Source organism: Chiloscyllium plagiosum, unplaced genomic scaffold, assembly GCF_037043375.1.
Source record: "Chiloscyllium plagiosum isolate Xiang-an unplaced genomic scaffold, Cpla_swu_hap1 HiC_scaffold_3, whole genome shotgun sequence".
In the NCBI taxonomy this organism is placed as follows: Eukaryota; Metazoa; Chordata; class Chondrichthyes; order Orectolobiformes; family Hemiscylliidae; genus Chiloscyllium; species Chiloscyllium plagiosum.
Window position 1 is genome coordinate 39287739 of NW_028270141.1, and position 10798 is coordinate 39298536.

Below are 10798 nucleotides of genomic sequence, written 5' to 3' on the forward strand. Positions count from 1 at the left end.
GAGGAGATTGCTGATTGCAAAATTAATGAAAATATCCTCCCTACTTGCCTCCGCTCGTGCCACATTTATGGTCACTTTGTGTGAGGAAATAAGTGCTCATTCATGACTTTACAATTCTCAGGGGGTCAAAGGTTCATTCTACATTTATGCCTTAGAAGGAGGCACTCATTCATTCCAGGGTGAATGATGTCCAATACTCCCACTTACAGTCATATACTGCATTTGTATATTTGGAGAAGAGTTTTTAAGCACTGTCTGGAACTTTAGATGTTGTAGAAAAGTTTACTGAAACACTACATGCTCATTTAACAGAGTGCAAATTCACAGATGATGCACCATATTGGGTGAGTAAGAAGGGTCTACGTAGGAATGCCTTTCACACTGGTAATGGCCAAGGCAGACCTCAATGCGTAGCTCTTGGACGCCTGAGTGTGATGGAAGCCTTAGTGCCAAACAATGTTAGAATATGGTTTGAATCAGTGTTAATCTGTCTCTAATGTCTATCCGAACAGACAATGTTGTCAATCTTGAATGTGAACAGTAAAGATGTAATGCATTCAAACAGTTGATAACAGTAACTAACATCACACAATAGAAAAGGCAGAGAAAGAAATAACAAAGAAAATGCATTTGTTTTTATACATCAATATTGCTGCTTGTCTTTGTGACAAAAGATATGTATATGCAGTGAATGGCATACTCACCTAACTCAGTACCTCTTGAAAGTGAGTATCAATGAAGTTCAGTCTGGTTTGTTGCACTCAGTGCCAGTGAAAGTGATGTCCCTCCTATGCAATGCTTTCATTTTCCTATTCAGAAGACTGCAGCTATTTACCCAACTCCTCAGTGCCCATGACATCCCCTCTTTTCCTGCTCAAATTGTGCAGGGAACAGCAAACCAGTATTAATGGCACTCTCATAGAATCATACATTACAGCAAAGGCCTTTCAGCCCATCTCATCTGCACTTACTCTACTCCAAAGAGCTACTCTAAATCTACACCAGTCCCATTTTCCATCACTTGGTCCATAGTCTCGAATGTTAGGATATTTCAAGTGTTTGTCTAAGTACTTTTAAAGGTTATGGGGTTTACCGCCTCAACTACCCTCCCAGGCAGTGCATTCCAGATTCCTCTTACACTGTTGGGAATAAAGTTTCTTCAAATCCCTTCTAAACTTTCACCTTTCACTTTACAATTATGTCCCCTTGTTATTGACCCTTCAATTAAGGGTTAGAGTGGTGCTGGAAAAGCACAGCAGTTCAGGCAGCATCCGAGGAGCAGGAAAATCGACATTTCGGGCAAAAGCCCTTCATCAGGAATACAGGCAGAGTGCCTGAAGGGTGCTTCAGGCACTCTGCCTGTATTCCTGATGAAGGGCTTTTGCCCGAAACGTCAATTTTCCTGCTCCTCGGATGCTGCCTGAACTGCTGTGCTTTTCCAGCACCACTCTAATCCAGAATCTGGTTTCCAGCATCTGCAGTCATTGCTTTTACCTTCAATTAAGGGGAATAGTTGCTTTCTATCTGCCCCATCCACGTCTCTCATAATCTATAAAGTCCCTTTTCAGCCTTCTCTGCTTGAAAGGAAACAACCCAAGCCTATCCAACCCCTCTTCATACCTAACCTGCTCCATCTGCAGTGTACTACAATGCCCTCTCCAGAACAACTCAAGCACTGGAACCTCATCTCGAGGAATCCTATTGTCTGTTCTGTGATGGTCCAGTGAAAGAGTGTGCTGCAAGGTATCTGTGTTTTGCCTTGGTAAGGGATTCCTTATAGGTGTTAGAGAGTGTGGCCCTTTCAGTCGTCACCTTTGGAAGGCATTTCACCTTGGAACAAGGCAGGAATTTGCAAGTTATCAAGAATATAGGCATCATTGTGGCTTCTGGATTACCTGGAAGATATGGTAGCAATGATTACAGATGAATTGAAAATTGATCAAGTGAAACCCTTTCCTGTCATGAATTCAGCCACATTATAATATGTGCGAGCCATCTATAGCACTTTGCACCTGCAGTAGTCAGTGATGTTGGAAAATCCCACTGACCAGGCTGTAGCACTGACCCCATCATAGGGAAATGGTATGAAGTGGTATGGTCTTGCATAAGTTGCATTTTTAACATCCTTGGTGCACTTATATTTGAGGACTGAGCCAGTTTCCTAAAAATTAAGTCCTCCTTCACCTTGACAGTCAGTTAGAAGGGGATGGTCACTGACTCCTTCAGAGCACGTCCTACTCCAGCAGATGATACAGTTCTATTATGGGATCTCTCCTGTTACGGGACATTTTCAGTCTTTGCCTACACTGAGCTTCAGTCATCTGAAGGAGATGAGAGCTAGGCTAGTACAATCTGGGCCTTTGAAAACTCCTGCACCTTCTGGGAGGAGCCTTTGCTGCAACATCTTCACAAAGAGGGTGTCAGGCAGCTGCCTGAGATTGCTGTGTTTCTAGTGCCTTTGAACCTCCCAAATTCACCTGCATTGTCTTTGTATTGATTGCAATAGAGATAACAGCACGTGTGTGGGAATCTTTCAGGATGGATGCAAAGATCCTATGTGGGGATTATCAAAAACATAACACCCCAACAGTGAGGTGATTCCCAGGTGGTCGTATCAAACATAAATTAGGGTTTACCATAGACCACTTTATAATATGACATGAGGTCTCCCAAAATGAGGGCAATGAAGTGGACCATGGACACAATGTAGATGTATGTATCACAAGCCCTGCCATCACAAGCAGAACTACTTTGGGATAGTGTAACTGAGGTTGGTAGGAATAGTACCTTTTGCCCTGGCCAACCATCACAATCAGGCCCTAAATATAACAATGAACATAAGGGCGTATGTTCACACATACTTCAACTTCGCTTTGAGAGGAAGAAGCTCTGTGTTCTTGTGCAGATAGCCACAAGATCTTTTGATTGAAAATTTACACCAACAGTAAACACCTTTTGCAATCACCTCTGTTCACAAAATTTATTAGGATTAATTTATGATGATCAATGCATGGCCATGATTTTGAAGCCATGATATGTAATGTGCGTTGTTAGTCAGTGTCTGAGCAACACGTTTAGAGTAAGTCAATGCCAAAAATGTGTCGTCGTTGAATCTGTACATCCCCTGAATGCAATTCCAGCTTGAAGAACATCATATCACCCACAAGTGCAGCTCACCCCCAACAGAGGAAACAAAACAAACTTACTCTATCCACTGTGAATGTGCTGGCAGCCATTTCTCATTCTTGCTACAATGTTGTGATTTGGTGGAAGATGCAACGGTATCCAGGTCACACTCATGAGACTGAGTTCCAGGCTCTGCCTCAAAGCCAAGATTCCACCTCCAGCCCTTAAGGTATCCTTTGTATCACTGTCCCTATCACCCCATCAGTTTTGAGGCTTCCCCTCTTCCCATATAATCCTTTTACTTACCAATCAATAGCCCCTATTTTTTCAGTCAGCCCCAGTCTGTTTCATAGCACCGTCTGCAATTGAAATCCACTGTCCTACCACTGAAGTCAGGTGGAGTTGACTTGTAAACATGCCATGCACCCTTCCAACTCCCTGCAGTATCCCATGCCATATCAGATGCCACCCTTATTTTTGAAGTTGACCCCCTTCATAGTCATTAGTTCCTTTGTATTGCAGTGTATTGTCTCCAATCTCTACACTTGCATTTCCTACTTTCCCCAACCTGGTATTTGTGGTCTCTGATAACCCTCTTGATATTTACTATCCAAAACCCTGGGACTGACCATGTCCCATCCTCTGGACTGACTTGTGAGAACAGGCCTGACTGATGACGGTAGACACCTGATTGATGTCCCTGCAGTTCCCTGACTGACTTACCTGTGCTCCCCAGACTGGTCAGACTTGATCAGCAGGATTGTCCATGGCCAAATCCTAGAATCTGATCCTACCAAGTGCTCTTCTGACCAAGGTAAATCCATTGAACTGAGATCAGTCAATGCCCTTCCCTGATTCTGATGGCACCACTGACTGACCATAGTTCTGACTAGGCAAGTCCCCTTAGAGTTTCAGACTTGGCCATGAGGGTGAAGCACATGCAGTATGTTTCTACAGAAGCTGTTGGCAGATGCTACAGGTGTGCCATTGACATAGCACACTGCTGTACAGCCACATGTCCAACCTCCTTATCTGATCAGTACTGGCTGGCAATGATGAGCTGCCTGGTTTTCTGTCTGCCCTAAAAACAAAGTGGAGTGAGTGTCCAAGTAAGCATAAACTGAGTGAGTTCTAATAAAGCAAGCTATTGACCACTCACCAGAAAGTTAACTGCACGAGAAATATAAACACGATGGTTGCAAGATCAAATTAGAGGCTAGGAATATTACAGCAAGTAATTCACCCTGACTCTCCAAAGCCTGTCCACCATCTTCAAGGCACAAGTTAGGACTGTGAAGCAATACACCCCCACATGCCTGGAGATTAATGCAGTTTCAACAACACTGAAGAAGCATGAAACCATTGAGAAAAAAGCAACCCTCTTGATTGGCACCACATTCACAATCCACCAGCAATATCTACAGAGATGCACCATAGAAATTGATTAAAGGTCCTTTGACAGCACCTTCCAAATCCATGACTACTACCATCTAAAGGGACAAGGGCAGGAGATACATGGAAACGCTTCACCTTCAAGATCCTCCCAAGTCACTCACCATCCTGACTTGGAAATATACCGCCATTCCTTCACTGTCACTGCGTAGAAATCATGGAATTCCCTCACTAAGGTCATTGTGGGTCTACCTACAGCATATGGACTATAACAATTCAACAGGCAGATCATCACCATCTAAACAAGAGCAACTAGGGCCATGCAATAAAAACTGGCCTTGCCCATGAGTGAATTAAAGAAAAAGCTCAGTGTCCTGATATACAGCCTGTGCAGATGCATGAGATGTGTGAATGGCCCTGTGCACAAAATGGCCTGGCAGGATCATTTCAATGCAAGGTGCTAGTGAGCTCTGAAGTGCGGTAATGAGTACAGAATTGCCTTCTGAGGCGATGAGGAGGTGATTGCACTAGTGCTTTGCCAATGCTGACATCCATGGCTATGGGGATGGAATGATTGCAAACGTGGAAGTTAAGAGAATACACTAGTGAATTGCAGTGCCAGGTAAGTGCTTAGACTTTGAAGTTGGGACTTGGTTCCATCTAATTTCTCACATGGGAAACTCACAAACTGCATAAAAATGAGTGTTGATTAGCTAATAACAAGATGCTAATACCTGCAAACAGGGCTTTTGATGCTAACTAGCAAGATTTTCACCTAACTGTTGAAGCCTTAAGGGTAAAATCAGACTTCTTTTTCTCGAGATTATGAATCTTGTTCTTTCATTCCTGCTATGTGATTTGCAAATTTCTTTAAAAATCACACAACACCAGGTTATAGTCCAACAGGTTTGTGCTTCCAATTAAACCTGTTGGACTATAACCTGGTGTTGTGTGATTTTTAACTTTGTACACCCCAGTCCAACACCAGCATCTTCAAATCATGCAAATATCTTGCCATTGTTCATGCTGCTGAAGAGCTGGGAAGATTCTGGCGTCAGTCTTTGGACCAGAAATCCAAGGTCTGATTCCAGATTATTTTCCAGCACTGAAAGCTCTATGTGATTATATTTTACTCTTGTTTCAGTGGTATTTAATCTTTGGTATTTGTTGAATGTTGTGAAGTTGGAATGGATTATTGAGCACTAGGCATCAAATGCAGTAATAATTCTTACAGAACTTCAAAAATCTATCTGCCACAATGCATTATCACATTTGCAGTTATTATCCCACACCATTAGGTTTGACCATTTCATTGACCACTTTGATAAATAGTGTTTTAAAAACGTCAGAAGAAATGAACATGTCAGCAGCTGCAGTTTCTGCACATTATCCTTTGTGCCTTTGAAATGTGGTAAAATTGTCAGAATTGTGGGTCATTTGTCACAAATGTGGACACTGGATAAGATATTGCATCAAATGAACAGTGAGTGAAATCATAAGACCACATAAATCTCTCCCAGCAATTTCCAAAAACGTGAACACACCGGGATAACTTGGTGAATATCTGACAAATAAAAGCCACAGTCATAAAGCCCTCAGAACTTATTGTTCCCAGCTCACGACCAATACTGGCAAAAACACATCGTCATTCACATTTATATCGTGTTCTCACCAGCTCAGAATGTCCCAATGTGCTTTACAATAAATGAAGCGCTTGTCAAGTGCAGTTACTATTGTGAGACAGCGAAAAAGGCAGCACAATCTACGTCTGACCCCATTATATTGAGCTAAAGTTGGTAACCAGCTCTGCCAGACATTGTCAATATAGTTACCTGGCCATTGGGTATTCCCTTGGATCTGAACACCCAACATTTCTAAGGGATATAATCTTCAAAGCGTTGCATGAGGCTTTGGAGTAACAGGCTTTCCAGGTCCTCAAATATAATGCGCAACAATGACATTAGTTTCCAGGATCGTTCACTACTTTCCAAGTCAATGTTGAATTATGACAGATTACACACAGAGATTGCAACCACTTATACATCAACAGCAATTTAAAAAAATCGCCTGATGCATGATGTGGAGTCATTTTTTTTTAAGAATCCTCAACATTTTCTCAGGAGTTACTTTTCCATTCCCTGTTGCAAGTGTAGATTTTTTTTATCCTCCACCTCAGTCAGACAAATAACAGAATGACCCTCCTCCTCTTTAAATACTGGAAGGTGATAGGTCAGAGAGGAGGATGGAGTGGATAGGTGGAAAGGAAGATAGGCAGGTAGGACAGGTCATGGGGACAGTGCTGAGCTGGAAGGTTAGAACTGGGGTAAGGTGGGGGAAGGGGAAATGAGGAAATCAGCACCATCCCCATCCTTTCTACCTATCCACTCCAGCCTCCTGTCTGACCTATCACCTCCATCCTCACCCCCATTCACCTATTGTACTCTATGCTACTTTCTCCCCACCCCCACCCTCCTGTCATTTATCTCTCCACTCTGCAGGCACCCTGCCTCTATTCTTGATGAAGAGCTTTTGCCCGAAACGTCGATTTTCCTGTTCCTCGGATGCTGCCTGACCTGCTGTGCGTTTTCAGCAACACTCTAATCTAGACTCTGGTTTCCAGCATCTGCAGTCTTTGTTCATTTTACTCTGTTGAGTAAAATCCTCTTTAGCTGCTCTAAGATCTTTGTTGAGGTTGTGTCAATGCTCCAGTGGAAACATCTTGGGAGGATTCTTCCCAGCCCCTGAGTGATGCAAGGGGAGTAACCTTGGATTCAGCTGGCGGAGTCTGGTGTTGTAGCCTTCTCTGCTCGTACTGGGATAGAGGGATGGCCCTCTTCTCCAGCACCCATACACCAGGTCCTCTAGGTCCCTGTCTGCAAAGCTTAGAGCCAATCTTCCCTTGTCTTCCCAAGCTTGGAACAATTCACAGGAACCATGCAGGGCCACTTCAGAGTGACATCGCTTGACTGGTGCACAATGGTCTTTAGTATAACTTATAATGGGGAACAAAGAGATGGCAGACAAATGAAATACATATCTTGAGACTGACTTCAAAAAGAAGGACACAAATAACATCCTAAAAATGTTGGGAATGCATGGTCTAGAGTGGGAAACAAATGGAAGGAAATCAATATTAGTAGATAAATGGTGTTGGAGAAATAGATGGGATTAAAGGATGACAAATCCCCAGGGCCTGATAATCTACATCCCAGACTAATTAAGGAAGTGGACCTAGAAATATTGGACACATTCTTTCAAGATTCTATAGATTCTGGAACGGTTCCTATGTAGCGAATGCAAAATCTCTATTTAAAAAAAGGAGGTAGAGGCAAAACTGGAAATATACATCTGTTAGCTTGACATCAGTTGTAGGAAAAATGTTAGAATCAGTTATAAAAGAATTAAAAGCAGAACTCTTGGAAACCAGTAGCAGGATTTGACAGAGAGCTAGTGGAGTTGATAAGGGGGAAACCAATGGATGTGGTTTACTTGGACTTCCAGAAGGCTTTTGTTAAGGTCTCACTTAAGAGATTAGCATGTAAAATTAAACATACAGGATTGGGAGTGGTGGACTGACACTGATAAAGAACTGACTGGCAGACAGGAAATAAGGCACATGCAGTGTGTTTGCTCTGTAAATTTAGATGAGATTAGATTTCCTACAGTGTGGAAACAGGCCCTTCAGCACAACCAGTCCACACCGACCCTCCGAAGAGTAACCCACCCAGACCCATTTCCCTCTGACTAATGCACCTAGCACTATGGACAATTTAGCACAGCCAATTCACCTGACTTGCACATCTTTAGACTGTGGGAGGAAACCGGAGCACCCAGAGGAAACCCACGCAGACACGGGGAGAATGTGCAAACTCCACATAGACAGTTGCCTGAGGCTGGAATTGAACCTGGGACCCTGGTGCTGTGAGGCAGCAGTGCTAACCACTGAGCCACCATGCCGCCCCAAAAAGAATAGGAATAAATGGGTAATTTTCTTCATGGTAGGCAGTGACCAGGGGGTATCGCAGGGATCAGTGCTTGGACCCCAGCCGTTCACAATATATATTAAAGGTTTAGATGAGGGACTAAATGTAATATCCGCAATTTTGCAGATGACACAAAGCTGGTTGGGGTGAGGGTGAATTGTGAGGAAGATGTAGAGATGGTTTGTGAAATTTGGACAGGTTGAGTGAGTGGGCACATGTATGGCAGATGAAGTATAATGTAAACAAACACTTTAGTAGTAAAAACAGGAAAACAGGTTATTATGTGAATGACAATAGATTGGGAAGGGGGGAGGTACAACAAAACTTGTACTTGTACACCTGTTGCATGAGCAGCAGGCAGTGAAGAAGGCAAATGGCATGTTGGCCTTCATTGTAAGGGGATCTAAGGTCAAGAGCAGTGATATCTTGCTGCAATTGTATAGGGGCTTGATGACACAACCTGGAGAACTGTGTGCAGTTTTGTTCTCCTTGTCTGAGGAAGGACATTCTGGATGTGGAGGAAGTGCAGTGAATGAGGGGGATTCTCACAGAAACCTATAAAATTCCAACAGGACTAAAACATGGTAAATGCAAGATATAACCCATGGCCAGGGAGTCCAGAACCAGGTGTAACAGTCTAAGGGTATAGGGTAGGCCACTTACGAATGAGATGAGGAGATATGTATTCACTCAGAGAGTGAACCTGTGGAATTCTCTGTCGCAGAAAACTGTTGAGGCCAAACATTGACTGTGTTCATGAAGGAGATAGATACAGTTCTTAGGACTAAAGGGATCAAAGGGTATGGGGTGAAAGCGGGAACAGGGTATTGAGTAGGATGACCAGCCATGATCATACTGCATGGCAGAGCAAGCTCAAAGGGCCACATAGCCTACACCTGATCCTATTTGCTATGTTTGGCACCAGAGATCCTGAGTCAGTGGTAGCGATACTTCCAGTTCAGAAAGTAAGAAAACAAGGAGAGAGCATTGCCACAAGGGCATAGGGCACAAGTAATGAGGTGAATGTGGGAAGCTAGAACGAGAAAACTATCTTAGCCTTGAGGAAGAAATTCTCAATGAAATTCAACGTAAATGACACTTATCTGATTTCCAGTCAGATTCAGCCCCTTTCACTTAATTTTAGTCAGTTTTAAAGTTATTATACATTCTCATCCTACCACTCAACATGAACTTTGTGCAATTCTTTCTAAGCAACAGATCCACAGATTTCTTATTTTCAATTTGTTCAGAGTTCCACAGTAACAACATCAGTTCCAGCCAAGTTACCTTGTTTTGCATTGTTACTGTTTGTTGATTAGACTCGAAGACTGCTGAATTTTGATTTGATACCTGTGGATTATGATCTGAGGCAAATTTGATTCAGAGTCAAATCATTTTCAAAGGTTGTTAACTCCTTGTTGTCAGTCTGAGATTTTAATGTCTTTTCAATTTCAGTGTTTTGAACTGACAACTCTTCAGTCAAACCATTATCCTCCACAACAGATTCAGAAACAAGCATAGGTTTTCCCATGTCCATTCATCTCAACAATGCAGATTTAGCTTTAATAATCTCAACAGATTCTATGGAAATGTTCAGAAGTATCATACTTGCCAGATTGTTTCTGAAGATAAGATCAACTTTAGTATCAGGCATTTTGGACACGACTCCCATATTATAAGACTAAATAACTAAAGGATAGTTAAGGTTCATTCCATACAATAGAATAATTAACACTTTCAGTTGATGCTTTGCATGAAACACTTTTATTTCACACAATTTCTAGAAAGAAAATCACATATTTTGCTAACAGCGGGGCTTGATCCAACCCCATATCAACAAACAAAAAACAAAGAAAATTATAGCACAGGAACAGCCCTCCAAGCCTATGCCGATCCAGTCCTCTATCTAAACTTTTCGCCCATTTTCTAAGGATCTGTATCCCTCTGCTCCCTACCCATTCATGTATCTGTCAAGATACATCTTAAATTACGCTATCATGCCCACTTCTACCACCTCTGCTGGCAATGCATTCCAGGCACCCACCATCCTCTGCGTAAAGAGCTTTCCATGCATATCTCCCTTAAACGTTTCTCCTCTCACCTTAAACTCGTGACCCCTAGTAATTGAATCCCCCACTCTGGGAAAAAGCTTCTTGATACCCACCCTCTCTATACCTTTCATGATTTTGTACACCTCCATCAGACCCCCTCAACCTCCATTCTTCTCATGAAAATAATCATAATCTACTCAACCTCTCTTTGTAGCTAGTGTCCTCCATACCAGGCAACATCCTGAT